At 34.0% G+C, this 17,276-nt stretch overlaps 1 long non-coding RNA gene across 1 annotated transcript; it reads left to right on the plus strand.

The window, feature by feature from the left end:
* The first annotated feature begins 2,071 nt into the window (after positions 1 to 2,071).
* LOC144379538 (uncharacterized) lies at positions 2,072 to 16,171 on the plus strand. Its single transcript, XR_013442697.1, has 3 exons — positions 2,072 to 3,537; positions 6,231 to 6,311; positions 16,018 to 16,171. It is a non-coding gene; the product is annotated as an uncharacterized LOC144379538 (long non-coding RNA).
* Positions 16,172 to 17,276: the final 1,105 nt, after the last annotated feature.

The raw sequence follows: 17,276 nt of genomic DNA on the forward strand, positions 1-17,276 counted from the left end.
TGAGGGCAGTATTTATTCTATAAGTTATTAATATAATTTTAAGTTATAGAAATTAAAACACTACAATATTAGCATTGGATTGAGCAAGTATTTAGTTAAAAAAAAAAACCAAAAGTATATTCAAGCATATGAAGAAACAATGTATGATAAAATTTAGTGATTAAGTTAGGTTAATTTAATAATTGGCTATCAAAAGGGAAGGAAACAGAATTAGACCTCCTTCACACTTTATACAAAATAGATTTATAGAAGAATTTATAAAATCCTAACAGTTAAATAAAAAAAAAATTAGAGGAACTATCAGGAGTTTGTGTTGGGGAGACCATCTTAAAGCATGAAACCACAAAATCTCAAAGGAAAAGACAGTCTTAATGACAAAGTTCTTAAATTTTATACAGTAAAAACATATAAAGTTGAAAGATGCCTTTTAGACTGGAAAAATATTTGTAAGAGACAGAGATGATATCCTTAATATGCAAAACACTCCTATGAATTAACTGGGGGAAAATAATATGGAAATAGGATCAAGGGACCCCATGAGGCAATTTAAAGAAGAGGAGATGCACATAAACGTTTGCAAAGATGTTCAGCCTCATTATTTTTAAAAAATGCAGATTAAACTGACAATAAGATACCATTTTCCACCCAGATGACTGGCAAAACTATGGAGATCACATCTAGTTCTGTGGAGGTTGCAGGAAAATGAGAACTATTATCTGTGAATTACTCCAACATTTTGATCCAAAATATTTAGCAAAATTTGATAAAAAAAAATTAAATACACATATGCTACAACCCCTGTAATTGGATTCCATTAATCCAATTTTGGGAAATGTATAAGCACCAGTATAAAAACTTGTTCAAGGATGTGTAATATGATATTTCATAGTTTCAACAGCTTATATAAACAGTGGGTATAAAAAGACACAATATTCTTAATTTCCAAAACTAACTTTAAATTCAAACCTTAAGACTCCCGCTTGCTTTCTGAGGGACAATTTGATTTAGATGCTTCCAGATAAATTCAGTTCAATAAGCAATTTTTAAAAAAACATTAAGTATAATTTCCTAGTTTGTGGTTTCCAATGATGTGATTTTAGTTGAGCTTTGAGGAAAGAGAGGAGTAGGACCAACATAAGAGGTGAGTGCATGTGTGTGTGTGTGCATGTGTGTGAGAGTGTTGGTTGAGTAAACAAGAGAGGCACATCCCAATGGAATAACAATAATAATATTGAACTGAAAATGAAATTGAAACTAAGATTATCCCAACTGGCCAAGATAACTTTCCCCTCCTCAGTTGGCTTTGAATATATTATGTTTATTGCTGCAGTGATTATTACTTTTCTGAATGCATTACAGCAGACAAGCAAGAAGATTAGCCCCTGCCTACTGAGATATGCATAATGTCCCCAAGGAATGTGATGCCTTCCAGGAATTTGATATTCTTATTTTTCCGAGTGGATGGTGTCCTATTTTCATCCTGCCTGAGCCTACGAAAGAGAACGTAAGTTTTTATTTAGAAGTCCCTAAATTTATATTGTGTTTTAAATTTTACAAGTTAAACTTCATATTAATTCACTTTTAAAATTCTCCAAATTTTGCAAAATAGGAAATATAATCATCTTATTTTATTATAAGTATAGCAATTAAGACTTATAGAGGTTTAATGATTGTACTTGGTAGAACTAGGACTTGCACTAAATATTTTCAAACCAACTTCCATGCTTTTTTCCTTAAACCAGTGTTTCCCAATTTCAGGTGTCATGTATCCCCTATATAATTTTTGCTATGCCCAACTATAACCTTAATATTATTTACTTAAGACAACCAACTTAAATCTAGGACAATGACTAGGTTTTTTTATTTTTAGTCTTGTCATAGCAATATATATGAAGTATGTGGTAGATGTGTTAGCCATTTTTCCCTAATATATGTTAAAAACAAATACATAGCTATAAATTCTGTTTAGGTGAGAAATACTACCTTAAATAAACCAAATGCCTCTCAGAAGTTTTAAAAGAGTTGACTTCATTAGTATTTATAAGATTTGATTAATGAGTTCTTTAGAGACTCTTGACTCTGGAAAACAAACTGAGGGTTGTGGAAGGGGAGGTTGAGGGGGATGGTATAACTGGGTGATGGGCATTAAGGAGGGCATGTGATGTGATGAGCCCTGGGTGTTATACACAACTGATGAATCATTGAACAGTACATCTGAAACTAATGATGTACTATGTGTTGGCTAATTGAATTAAAAAAAACTTGATTAATGAAAACAGCAGGGAATTACTTAAAGACCAACTGTTCTCTACTTTCTGTGGGTGCGGATGGACAAGGCAGGAAGAATCAAAATTCTGAATTATGATTGGTGAGTGTGGTAGGTATTCTTCAAGAAGTGGCAGTCTTCACTATCAATTCCTTCCTTCCCTGTATGTACATGCCTCTCCATGCATCAAAAACTGAAGCTATTAATCCTCCCCCTGAATCTAGACTGGATTTATGACTTGCCTTAACTAATAGAATGTGGTAGAAGTGCTATGGCAGCTCTTGGTCTAACTTTAACAGTTTTGGCAGCTTGGGGAAGACAGCCACTATGCTGTAAAGTAGTTTGGATTAGTCTAATCAATTACTTGATGCCATGTGAGGGAAAGAAGGAGGCCACAGAAAGGAGCACCAAAGTACTAAACATGTGAGTGACACCATCTTCAACCTTCTAACCCAGCCCAGAGGCCAGCTCTGTATAATCCCAGACAACTTCTGTGGGATAGGAGAATGAGCCTCCCCAAACTCTGACACATAAAATTATGGTAAATAATAAATTGCTTTAAGCCACTAGATTTTGGCATGTTTTGTTATGTAGCAATAGACAATTGAAATAATAATTATGGGACCATAGCATTGGAAATACCTGAGTTCTTCTGCTTTATAGCTGAGTATGGTAAAGACTGTTGGTTGTTTCCCATTGTTCTTAATGTTTTTCTTTCTCTCACAGTAATAGAAACTGCAACTTTTAGCTAGGGAAATAACAGTTGGAAAATAAAGATTACATTTCCTAGCCTTCTTTGGTGTTATGTGTGGCTATGTTACTAAGTTTCAATCAATGCAATAAGAAAATAAATGCATACAACTTCATTGTTGGTTCTTAAAGATAGGAGACAAGCTCTTACTTTCCCCAGTTCCTTCATACTGCTTCTTGGAAGGTGGGTGATTTTATACCACACAGATAAGTAGACTCTCTAGATTTGATGGAGCAACAAGATAGAAGTCATGGTCCCTGCATGATTTCATGGAGCAGAACTACTATCCTTTATAGACCATCTGCTTATTACATGAAAGAGAAATTTCCATTTTGTTTAAAATCTCTGTTTTCTGTTACATGTAGCTGAATTTTTATGTTAACTAATTAACTTGGTTTCTGCAGACCTGCAGATCTTGGAAACAGTGTTCCTCAGGAGAAGGAATATAAAGGCTATGAGCCCAAGAGCTGCCCTAGTAGCTTTCCATGAGGCCAAAAGCTGCCAAGGGACTAATTTGAAAGTAGGTATGATTGGCTACTTACACAAGTAAGTATGATCCTCAAAGGTAAAGAAGAGCTGTGTCCTCCAGCTGAGTATGTGTATGGTTTTAGGGTGTGCTAAATTCAGGAAATAGACTCTGGATCTTATCCCCTGCCTAGTATCCTGCATTATAATATCACTGAAACAGATAGTGCCTGGTTACCTCTGTCCATTAACTATTTGTGGTCCACTAGACTATGAGCTCTATAAAATCATATTCTATTTGCCTAGGGCAGGAGCTCTGCATAAGTTGCCTATCCAAAATCTGATCTCCCTCCTTCCTTAATAAAAACTTGGATTTGAAAAACTCTATAGTTGAAAAAGTCTCAGACTCCTTTGCAATATGGAGTCTATCTGATACAGTTTCTGCCACTGAGATAAGTAAAAGTGATAAATGCAAAGTTTTTGGGAAAGTTTTGTTTTTGTAATAAGTGCTACTGCTACCCCCTATTCCTTGTGATTTTCCTCTTATTCTTCCTGCCCGGAAAATGGATGGAACTGGAGCAATCATTTTGTGCCATAAAAATAAAAGCAAGAAGGAGCTTGGGACATTTATATTATCATGGAAGCTGGATTAACTCCAAATTGTTGTTTTATGAGAAATACCCATTATTTGGTTAAATGTTGTAGTAAAGTTTCTTTCATAGTCAGTCAAATGAAATACCTTGCCTCCTCATCATTTTATTAAACCAAACCATTTGCAGAACTAAAGAATATCAATCATGTAGAAAGGACACACTTAACATACATGGTGGCTGAGTACTGCTAATTTCATGTGTGTCTTTCAAGGAACCAGAAACTCTTGTTTGTGAGATATGACTTAACATATATATGTATGGTGTATAAATGTATACATTTAAACCTTTACTGAGTCATGTTTCTTTCCATTTATATGTTCAGTGGCTGAAATCACCAATCCAATTACATATTATAGAGTTGTAAACTTTAACCGTAACAATGAATGTTTTGTTCATAATAAATTTTGTTTATAATTCCATGAGAATACAATGCATCTGCTTAAAAAGTTATTCATTGCAACAAATAGCTCACAGCAACACAGTTCAACTAGAAACAGTGCATTTTATACAATAAATGCTTTCTTTGTACCCTTCTCCTCTCACTTTTTAGAGCATTGCACTACTTCAGGTGGACAAGATAGGTTTGTAGACAGAACGGCCAAGGAGAAAGTAGAAGGAAGAGAACATTTAGGGGTAGTAGAGTGACAGAGATGAGGGGCTCTGTAGAAGGCCTCTGAACATGGGATGTCACCATTTATGGCCAGAGACCGTTACAGAATGTTGAGCACACGTGAAGGCTCCAAATGAACAGGAGACTTTTTCGAGTGACAACATGAATGAGTGTTATGGATGGGTCTGAAACCCTACATCCTAGGCTCCAGTCCAATGTTGCTCTCTGCAATTGTGCAGAACCTCAATTCCCTCATTATCAAGGAAGACATATATATCTCATTAGCTTTCCATAACATTTTGACTTGCTAATTATAAGTGTAAATTGTATTTCAGTATGTGTGCTTATACTTGTGGACATTTTGTTCTTATAGATTCACTGGCCCACAGGAATTGTAGTTTAATGGAAATAGGGGTGGGCTTGGAGCCAGAAAACCTGGCTGGAATAGACCTAGTTGTTAAGCCATAGACCTAGTTGTATAATTTTGTGCAACTCTTATCTGTAAGCCTCAGAAAAATAGAGATAATAGTCATCTTACAGTGTGTTATGAAGCTTTTATAAAATAGCGTAGTTGTCCCACAGGACTCCCCAGTAAAATTGAAGAGATGAAAGATAGAAGCATCGGAAAGGGGTGTGGCCAAACTATACGGGTTAGCAGGGGTCTCAAGCTTGAATACCTACTAGTTCACGCAGGTAACATAAAGGTGTGAAGTAGTAACGCTGTGGTGATTTACAGAGTACTGGCCCTGAAGGGCATAAACTTTTGAAGCTCAAACTGATTGTTGTTATGTAAAAAATGTAGGCTTAGATTTTCTGATTTTTAAAGAGATGCCAGGAATGTGGGTGTAAAACTTTGTTTTCAAAATAATGGCAAATATTTCAGAATGTTAAAAGATTGTTGGACCAAACAACATAACCATGGATGTAGTTAGTGGGTACTGCTTTCTGATCTTTGAGTTTCAGTGGATTTTAGGGGAGGGCTTCAATTTTTCTTTTCTTCTAGTTTAAGAAAACCTGTTGGCTGAGGAAACTCTTACAAATATCTGAGGTTCTTGTCTCCAACACAACTTCTTAATTTACCTTACAAGTAAACAGGCTCCATTAAAAACAAACAAACAAACAAACAAAAACACAGGAGAGCTCAGCCAAATATAAGGTGTTGAAAGGAAGTTGCCTTATTTCACCTGGAACAATGAGTAGGCAGAGGATATATCGGCTCTGTGTGTAAAGTAAGGATGATTGAATGTGACCAGGAAGTGGCCAAGAACATGAATATTTAAAAGAAGTAATCTAAAATAGGCTCACTGGGACATCAGAAAAAAAACTCTTTTTTTTTTTTACCCACTGTCCAGCATCTTTTAGTTTGAAATCCTCAGGTATAGGACCAATTGTAGTCAGTATAGTCAGGTCTTTGTGAATATGAAACACTTCATTGAAATCTTATTGTCTGAACATTTTCGTCCTGATCTCTATTTTTTGTTTTAGTTTTTGGAGCATCATCTCGGGGGAGGAGTGTTCTCTGCTGCTGCTTCATCCTAGTGAGAGAAGCCACATACTTATGCTGAGGTAGGATTTGACAAACACTTCTGAAACATAGGTTAAATCTATTAGAATCAACTATTGGAAAATTCAAATTCCTCATAGCGTGGAGTTATTTATTACAGACTAGATTGGAGGAATTATGTGGTGGGGAGTAGCAATTGCAAAAAAAAGGAGAGATCAGATCTGTTGGGTTCTGACTCTGCTCTAAACCTTATGCTGTTTGATCTCTTTTGGGAATTTCATTCAGATATGTAGATTTCTGGACCCCTTCCAATTCAACAGAGGAAACTCTGTGAGTAAGCTGCTTGTTTCTTTCCTCATAAATGATAGGTGAAGGGCTTAATAAAAAATAAAAATTAAAAAAAGAAACTTTCTGTTGTCTGGATAAGTACTTCATATTATATATCTCTATAAATTATATATCACATTTTTATCCATATATTTTATGCATCTACATATCTATCATATCTGTATATTATCTATATTATCTACATATTACTATATGTTATCTATATATTACTATGTATTATCTATCTATATATCTATTATAATTTATATTATACATTTATATATTATATAATATATTTATACATACATATTTATATATGTATATTTTAGATTATACATTTATATATTATAATATATTATACATAACATTACATATTATGTATACATCATACATTTATATATTATATATTATGTAATATCTATCTAATATCTAATATATAGATATTACATATCTATCTGTATCTTTACATTTTCATAGAATTCTCCCACTTGGGTTTTTTTCCTCTTCCAAAAGCCACCTTGTATTGATGGTTTTACTCTATATTAGAGTTCAGATAGCATAGTGGTTGAACTCTGAAGTTGCACTTCTGGATTTAAATCTGATTTTCTAAACCTCAATATCCTGACATGTAAAATGGGTATACTAATTAGATACCTCATATATTATTAGTATTACATTAAATAGTACTTAATATAATAGTAGCTATTATTATTATTAGTTCTTTATATCAACTGTGGAAAATAGGTATTACCTAAATTTTACAGATGTGGAAAAAAGGAACTGCAATAACAAGAAAGTACAACAATCTTAAAAGACTTTTAATTTTTCTTCAGAAGCAGTACCTCTCATGGGAAGTTATAGATTCTTGTTGAATCTTCTATCCCTAGTTAAGGAATAGAGTTTCCACCAAGACTGATAATTTTCCTGTTGATCATTTGCCGGAACTAGGCTAATGGAGCACTGGGCTTCTTGACAGTATCATTTGATTTGGCTAAAAAATGCATTACAGAATATAAATAAAATAGGTGTGCAGTCTCAGGTGCAAAGTCAAATTAAAAATGAGAATCTTCCATGTTGCTAGGACTGCTGGGTAAGACAGCAAGGATGAAAAAACATAGTTTCAAATACCAGGCTTTCAAAATTTTTATTCAGTGGGGGAGGAAAACAACACTACTACATATACCTGTTTCAAGCTTTTTGCATTTTTTTTTTTTTAAGATTTTATTTATTTATTTGACAGAGAGAGACAGCGAGAGAGGGAACACAAGCAGGGGGGAGTGGGAGAGGGAGAAGCAGGCTTCCCGCCGAGCAGGGAGCCCGATGTGGGGCTCCATCCCAGGACCCTGGGATCATGACCTGAGCCGAAGGCAGACGCTTAACGACTGAGCCACCCAGGCGCCCCCAAGCTTTTTGCATTTTTTAACAAAATTCTAAAAAACAATTTCACAGGGGTTAATTCTCTGTAGTAGACAGCCTGACTGGCAGCCAGTGTCTCCCCAACACTTCGGAATAGAGAAAACTTACTATTTTCCAAACTGACCCACTTTAAAAAGAAGAGGCTATAACCTCTAAGCAAACATGGAACTAAAAGAGGAGGGGGAACTGGACCAGGAGAGAGGTCAAGACCACATTTCCTTCTTCAGCTCATCTAGTTACCCTTTGATGAGGTGTAATATCTCTTTGAGCTTCATTTTCTGTGCTTCTTTTGAATATGGTCAAAATAAAATGTTTGCTTTCCATCCAAGATGCTTTTCCAGATGAGATAATGCACATGAGATAGTGATTGTAGAAGCTTTGCAAATGGTAGAATCAATAAAAATATAAGGAATTTTTAATATTTCAGCTGCAGCTTGGAAAAAATGAAAAAAAAAAAGACATGCTAGATTAAATTGGTGTTCTAATGGCATAAGATTCCCTACACATTATTTAGGGGCATAGGTTGAATTACTATTTCTATTTCATTAAAAAATCTAATACCTATTTTATTTTTATTTCTGATGCTTTCAACCTCAAAGGTATTTGAACCTTGTTATGAGACAGTAAACCTATAGGAAATATAATGTTAATAGATAAGTAGAAGAAATAGTATGAAATAGGAAGGAATATCTTCAAATATTTGCACTTTAAATTTCCTTAAATTTTAAAAATTCTTACTAAGCTAAGAATCTTATTTACTAAAAACTCTCCATAGAGCTTAATAGATATTTCATGTGCTATTTTAATAAAGAGTTGATGTTGTTTAGGAGCAGCAGAACTAAGGAATGTTTGGACCTATAATTTTCAGCAAAGCCTCTCCAGTGTTCCCTAGTCTTTAGTGTGAACTTTCTGTGGCTGCCATATTTTAACAGGTCTTCCTAAAAAGGTGAAATTATTTCTAACTAAGAAGATTAGGAAAATGATCATGAGAAAGGACATTTTGAGTCAGTCCTTAAAAGATGAAAAAAATCTGAAAGACGAATAGCAAATCAAAGGAGGACACACTAATGCCAACCGTATAGATAACATAAGTATTCTGACACTCATAGGAGATTTCTATCATTGATTATGTTGTTCTTATCCCTCTTTTTCTGTCTTAAATTTAAGAATTAGACCTAATTCAGTATGTCTCATTTGTACAGTTTGCCTGGTCACATAGGCAATTGACAAGTACTAAAACTTTCTTTTATGTAACAGAATGCAAGGATTACCTGGACTAAGGTACTTTTAAAAAAGCATATTTCTAATTGAGACACCCCTTTTTTATCTTTAAGAAAAATGAAAAAAAAAAAAAAAAATCAAAGTTCACCGAAAGCTCCAGGGATGGGTAAAGCAGGTGGTAGAACAATGGTGCTCTCAGCTGAATGCTAATTCATGCTGGACTATATTAGTCCTCCCAAAACCCAACTAATTGCACCCACAGTCCTCTCAAGGGTAAAAGTCAAGGTTTGATTTTGAGTCCTTTGAAACTTCCTGAGGTTTTAAGTTCTTTACTCAAAGTGCAAAGCAGAATGGTCCCAGCCCTTTTCTTCCCTAAAGCCTGTTATTTGTAAGATGTTTGGACATTTCCAACAATAAATATGAATTGTGGACTCTCAAATACATTTACTGCCTCATTTATCTTGCCAAAACTCAAACAGATCCCAAAAGAATAAATACAGATTTATGTAGAAGTGTTATCAGGGCCCACTGACAGATCCAGATGCATTGATATATGCAATACTTTGAGTCTCATTGGAAAATATTTGTATCTTCTTTTGTAGCTGTAATTGGAGAGGCATTAGACTTCAGATGTTCTCAAACTATTTCTAGTCATAGACACCATCATATACAGAATAAATGACCCTTTCAAAAATACATTTTTATTAACCTAAATTCTAAGATCTTACTTTCCAAAAACCTCTCCCCAAAAGGCCTGTACCTGATAACAGAAATCACACCATTTCCCATGGATGAGGCATGCTTCCCTCTAACAAACAGATGTCACAGGAAGGTGTATTCTATTTATTTACTTCTTAGAGTATTGACTGATCAGCAACTTCCTAATGAGGCAATTCCCTGAGAATGGATTCGTGGGGAGTGAGCATAGACGGGTACAGGAATGCCGCAAACAGCTGGAGTACGGGAGGCCGGTGCAGCCTGGCCCTGAGTTCAGGAGTACCTGGTAGACACGTGGAAGGTGGCTTAAGAAAGAATGAAAGGAAAGAGCAGTTTTCAGTGTGTAAAAGATAAATCTCTACTTTCAAAACTCTCTGGGATCACTTCTGAGTCTTTGGATGACATTTATAAATATGTTCTTTAATTCTTGAACAATAGTGTGGAATTAGCTAGCAAAAGGTTTTGTTTACAGTAACAATCTAAAAAGCCCAGCTAACCCAGAGCCACCTCCTTTGCCAAAGTTCACTTTGTACTTTTGATAGAAGTATGCAGAGATTCATGGGAATGCTTATTGACCTTCAGAGCTAGAACATAGAGGAGTTGTAAAAGTACTGTACATAGGACGCTGAAACCTTTGTTATCCTAATTGAGAAGCTGATTTGTTACGTTTCCTTTCAGTTGCTCTTCCTGGCAGTGAATCCAGTATGACCTTACAAGGGACCACAGTCTGCTGTGGGACTACCCCCCTGCCCTGCCCTGGGGGCTCTCAAGCACTCTGGTGTTCTGGTTCTCTCTCTCTCTGTAGGCTACCCTCATGAAGTGAGTTGCTGCTATGTTGATGTACATTGCTGCTATGTTTGAGTTCCTTGGATGTTGACATTTTTATTTGGAAAAGAAACAAGTCATAATAGCAGCAACAGAGTTTGGAGAAAGAACTAGCTATTAAATAATTCCTAAATGAAATGCCCTTTCAAATGACTGCAGGGACAAGATTTATTTACTAAGGCATTTTTAATATGATATTACATGTTTAATATTTTTTCAAGTTCTAGGTTTTCCTTTCTCATTCAATAATCTTTCCTATTTTTCTTATTTAACATCTTTTAATGACATGGTCAAATGATGGTAGTTTTCCTACTTAAGGGAAATGTCTTAAGCCCCTTCCTTCTAGCTAAATTAACTTCACTGTAGTTTTTAAAATATGAAGTTCTCTGGGCGCCTGGGTGGCTCAGTTGGTTAAGCGACTGCCTTCAGCTCAGGTCATGATCCTGGAGTCCCTGGATCGAGTCCCGCATCGGGCTCCCTGCTCAGCAGGGAGTCTGCTTCTCCCTCTGACCCTCCCCCCTCTCATGTACTCGCTCTCTCTCATTCTCTCTCTCTCAAATAAATAAATAAAATCTTTAAAAAATAAAATAAAATAAAATAAAATATGAAGTTCTCAAATAGATATGTAAGTACTTTTTCTGTTTTTATTGACTTTTTCATTGCTTTTGTTCTCCAAAGACTTTGAAGAAAGTTTGCAACTATGAGGAGTTTCATGCAGTAACTTTGACTTGATATTTTTTTAGTCAACCTGTCCAACTACAACAGACTGCTCCAGACTAAGTTCCTTTGGTCTACACTAGTCTGTCTCTATTCTGAACTCTTAACACTGGAATTAAAGCCTATGATTTAAGACTGTAGATAAGATGTAAAGTTCCAAAACTGATAAACCATTGATTAAACTTCGTTCTGACTTTTGTTTCTATTTTTCTCCCCTTTACCCCAAAGAATAAGAAAGTAAAAGATTCCACACCTTTACCAGTGAGTAGGTTAAAGATCATTATCAATGGAGCAGAAATGCTTACTGCTATCATTTTTTTAATTAAGTTTTTTGTTTTGTTTTAATCCCAGTACAGTTAACATACAGTGTTACAAGTGTGCAATATAGTGATTCAACACTTCCATACAACACGCAGTGCTCATCACAACAAGTGCCCTCCTTAATCCCCATCATCTATCTCACCTATCACTCCCCTCCCTTCTGGTAACCATCAGTTTATTCTGGATAGTTAAGAGTCTGTTTCTTGGTTTGTCTCTCTCTCTTTTTCCCCCATCTGCTCATTTGTTTTGTTTCTTAAATTCCACATATAAGTGAAATCATATGATATTTGTCTTTCTCTGACTTATTTTGCTTAGCATTATACTCTCTAGCTCTATCCCTATTGTTGCAAATGGCAAGATTTCATTCTTTTTTTATGGCTGAATAATATTCTATTATATATGTCTTCTTTATCCATCCATCTATTGATGGACACTTGATCTCCTTCCATAATTTGGCTATTGATAGGGGTGCATGTATCCCTTTGAATTAGTGTTTTTGTATTTGGCAGGGGAGGAGGGGAGTTATTTGCAAATGACATATCTGATAAAGGGTTAGTGTCCAAAATATATAAAGAACTTATACAACTCAACACCAAAAAACCAAATAATACAATTAAAAAATGGGCAGAGGAACAGACATTTCTCCAAAGAAGACATCCAGATGGCCAACCGACACATTAAAAGTTGCTCAATCTCACTTATCATCAGGCAAATGCAGACCGAAACTACAATGAGATATCATCTCACACCTGTCAGAATGGCTAAAATAAAAAAACACAAGAAACATCAAGGGTTGGCAAGGATGTGGAGAGAAAGGAACCCTCATGCACTGTTGGTAGGTATGTAAACTGGTGCCGCCACTGTGGAAAACAGTATGAGTTTCTTTAAAAAGTTAAAAATAGAACCATCATTTATTTTGATTGAGAAAAAAGAATGATCAGAAGTTAATTGTGCCCCCAAACAACTCTGTTTATTTTCAGAAATATGAGAAATTCATTTTAATTTTTCATAAATCCATATTTTAAGGCATAAAATGGATAACAAATTATAATTACATTATAGTTGTAGCATAATAACATCATAGTGCTAACTTCAGTGGAAAGTTAAATTCACTACTTCAATTCCATGTGAACAAATTAAGAGGAAGCCACAATTTACCGGCCTCTTTGTCAGCTAAAAACACACATCTGTTGGGGGCTCTACCAAATCAGTAACATTCTGTGGTTGACCTACAAATCAGTGCCCGGCTCGAACTCTTACATTTATATCCTCTACGACCTTGGATGAGTCACATACTCTCTTAAATCTCAGATTATCTATTTGCAAAATGAGATGATGGAATTAATTTCTTTGTTAATATGGTTTTCATTGCTGACCCCTCTGAGAAGTTAATGAAAGTGATAGAAAACACATGTACATGCAGACACTAAAGTATACACGACTGTTGGGATTTAAGCTCCCTCAAATCTTGTCCTTGAACCATTGTTAAAGAAGCCATGGACCAAATGATCCTTAGAGGCCTATGTCACTCTAATGTCCTACAACTCTCTGGCTCTATTTTTATTTTAAATTGTCTTAAACAGTAAAATGAGAGAGAGAAAAAAAAGGAATAAGTGTATAACATAAGCAATACATATCTGGGTATTAACTATGAATTTCAATACTAGATTGTGGTGATAATAAGCAATTTGATATGCAGAAATAAATAAAATATATCAGCACTGACACTGCATTTTAATAGTAATGTTTTAAATGATAAATGGCTATTTATTACAAGATGAATTGATTTATACATCTTCTAAAGGTACATATTCTCATTTCATTAAAAAATTCCATAATGAAAAATATACTGATTCAAAGAACAGATTAAAACATAATGACTTCCAAACTAATACAGAAGACACTATTAATTTAACATACATATTTTGAAGATGACTTTTAAATGGGTAATTTTTACATTTAGCATGTGTACTGTTAAAATATTCAGTTGAAATTATTTTACAATTAAGTTTGACTTAATTAATAAAATAAGCTTCCTTATTTTTGTTTGAACAGTTTATCCTTGAAGTATGATTTGAAGCGATTTATTTATTCTTTTGAGCAGTTAAAACAATGGAATTGTCTGAATATAGCTAAGAAGAATTAAAATGCAAATTAACATTTTGAATTGTAATGTCAAATTCAATCTTAAGTATAATGGAAAAGATGATTTGTTTTTCAGAACCAAGGTTTTAGTAAAAGGACTGGGTAGAGAGGAGATGGAAAGAAAGACAAAAGAAAAATTGGTTTTGCTTATCAAATAAAAACTGCTTTTTAAAAGATAGTTAAAATTTACTGAAAATAAAGTTCAGAAAAAAATGACAAGGTTTTATGCAGGAAATTTTGAAAGTATCAGAAATTAAAGTATCACTATTTTAAGATTCATTAGTATTTCATTAGTATTTAATACTATCCAATTTTATAATTAAATGAGTAAAATTGGGGTTGTCATTTTGTGAAATTTTTGTAGTACCATAAATTAGATTACTAATAGATATGTAGGAAATAAAAAGAGACTAAATGTTTCTTGCATTTTTCAGAAATTAAGTGGAAATACGTAAATTAAACAAAGAGGTTAAACAAAGACAATAACTACTAAGAATTTATAGAATAAATTAAAATCTGTTAAAACTTGGATTAAACCACTGTTGTTCAGATTTCCAAAATGTTTGATACATCTATATCATGTTCCTTCATCTTTCAGGTAGGAAACATGAAGTTCAGAGAGGTTAGGTAACTCACTCCACCTCAGTAAGAAGTATCAGAGTACAGGTTAGAACTGAAATTTTTTCCTTCAATCTTGCAGTCTCTTTCCTCTATATTTAGCCTGCACTGATGATTTTTGTTGTCTTTTGTAAAAGGTACTTAGTTACATTTTCTCTAGATTGTTTATGTACATGAGTTTGCTGTTATGTATCCATGCATGCACACAAAGTTAAGAGTAGACATTTCTTAATCCCAGAATCATTTCAATGTAAACCCTACTTACTTAGAGATAACTCAGCATAGCAATAAGTTAAAGAAAGCTCCACATGATACACGTAATTTTACTCTATGCAAAAAGGTTTTTAAAAATATGAAAATGTTGTGAATAGCCTCTGAATGTAAGTTCAGTATTTTCTTAGTTCTTGGAAGAAATACATTTTGAAGTTTCATAGCAAAAGGGAAATAAATCGCCAGACAAGAATCCAGTGAATTCAGCCCAGTTTAGATAGCCAAATCAGATGATTTTTAAACAATAACCTCTTCCTTCTTCCTATTTTACCTCTACTTAGGCCAGTTGCCTCACTGCAAATATAAATTTGTTGTTCAGAAAACACTCTATTAACTAAGCTACTTGTAGAAATTTTTAAGTATACGTGAATTTTATAAAATGTTTTTATTTTCATAAAATTTGTTTTAAAAATGAAGACCTCTTGAATAATAGTCATGAACAGGATTCTCTATTTAAAAGGAGAAAACTAAAAATTCTTGGGAATGTGCAAACAATAATTTGTTGACCTTTTTCCAAAAAGCAACTCCTCAATGACCATCTCCCATTGCAGGGCATGGGTCTATATGGACAGCAACCTCACAAGCTACACAATAGAGTGAGCAGGCTTAAGGTCCCCAGAGGACTAGAGGATCCCATTCTCCAGATAGGATTCCACATAAACTGCCTTAGTGTCTTTTGGTTATTAAAAATCATATATTTGCTTGGTGACCAAGATTAATTTATTAATGTTATCTACCTACATTAGAATATATGTTGTCACTATTAATGATTTTTAGCATGTACTTACCATTACGTAGAAGAATTATAATTGTACAGTGTTTTATAGTGTGCAAAGTAATTTTATAGGCACTATCACATATAAACATGAAATCTTTGGTTAAAATATTCTCTGCTGGATAGGTGAAGGCATTGAAATTCAGAGAGTTGAAAACAGATTACTATTATTTTATTTAGAGAAGTGACATTATTTTAGAGAAGTGACACACCTATTCTTTAAAACTGTGTGCAATAATGCTGTTTGTTTTATTACATGTATTTGGGTGCTATTAACAACCATCTGAAATGGATGCTTAAGCTATCTCTGTTTAAGTAATTCACAGGTATGCATGTTTTGGTTCACTACCTGTGTATTCTTACCTGTATACCTTAACTTTTTATCAACAATGTTATTATTATTTTTTATTTTTTAGAAATTCTTAGTGATGGGACACCTGTGTGGCTCAGTCAGTTAAGTGTCTGCCTTCAGCTCAGGTCATGATCTCAGAGTCCTGGGATTGAGCCCAGAGCCCAGCGTTGTGTCAGGGTCCCTGCTCAGCAGGAAGTCTGCTTCTCCTTCTCCCTGCCCCTCCCCCCCCACTTGTGCTCACTCTCTCTCTCAAATAAATAAATAAAATCTTTTAAAAAAAGAGATATTCTTAGTGATAATTATCCTTTAGTAAATCAAATACTATAAACACTTCAACCAAAATCAGAAATTTGACCAAGCTAAATGTAAATATTCTTTGGCTAAATTGATATGAATATTGCATAGTAGTTTCTCCCCTCAGTTTGAATTTCGTTGCATAATTTATAGATTTTAACCTTAGATATTCTATATTTTCTCAAGTTTTGTGGGAATTGATATGATATGTTTCTTAATATCCATAATTTCAATAACTGAAATGTCATTTAGGAATTTGAATAACTTTATAATAATATGTGGTTAGTAAATCATAAAATTTTTACAAAAAATCTAACCATTTGTTGACATTGATCTAACTTCTTAAAATATTTTTCTTTGAAAAATTCCTCATGACTCTCTAATGCTTCAGTAAGAACATTGCATCTTTGAATCATTGTCATCATTAGGAAATGTGTAAGATTTGTGAAGATCTAAATAAATCTGACAAGTAAAAACATTTCCTCTGTTCTGTATCATCCAGGCTGGTCTGATTTAATCTTATTTAAAGGAAACATTTCTATTGTGCAGTTCTGCTAAAACTCTTTTAATAAATTAAGAATTAATTTCAAAATTTAAATATAAATTCTATGAATAATTCAATTTACACTGAACTTTTTCTTTTTGTCCAACACATGACCCAACTTAAGTGTTTTTTAATGGAAATACTTAGCGTCTATACCTGTCTTACCTTTAAATCAGGTTTAGATGATTATTTATCTTTTTTTATGTGATTAGTTTTATATATTTATTTTATTATGTTCAGTTAGTCACTGTATCATTAGTTTTTGATGTAGTGTTCAATGATTCATTAGTTGTGTATAACACCCAGTGTTCATCACACACGTGCCCTACTTAATACCCATCACCCTATTACCCCATCCTCCACCCCCCTCCCCTCTGAAACCCTCAGTTTGTTTCCCAGGGTCCATAGTCTTAGGCTCCAAACCCAGCGTAGAACCCAAGATGGTTATTTTTCTTAACTTTGGCATATAAGAATTAAAAAATGAA

Source organism: Halichoerus grypus, chromosome 11 (assembly GCF_964656455.1).
Source record: "Halichoerus grypus chromosome 11, mHalGry1.hap1.1, whole genome shotgun sequence".
NCBI classification, from domain to species: Eukaryota; Metazoa; Chordata; class Mammalia; order Carnivora; family Phocidae; genus Halichoerus; species Halichoerus grypus.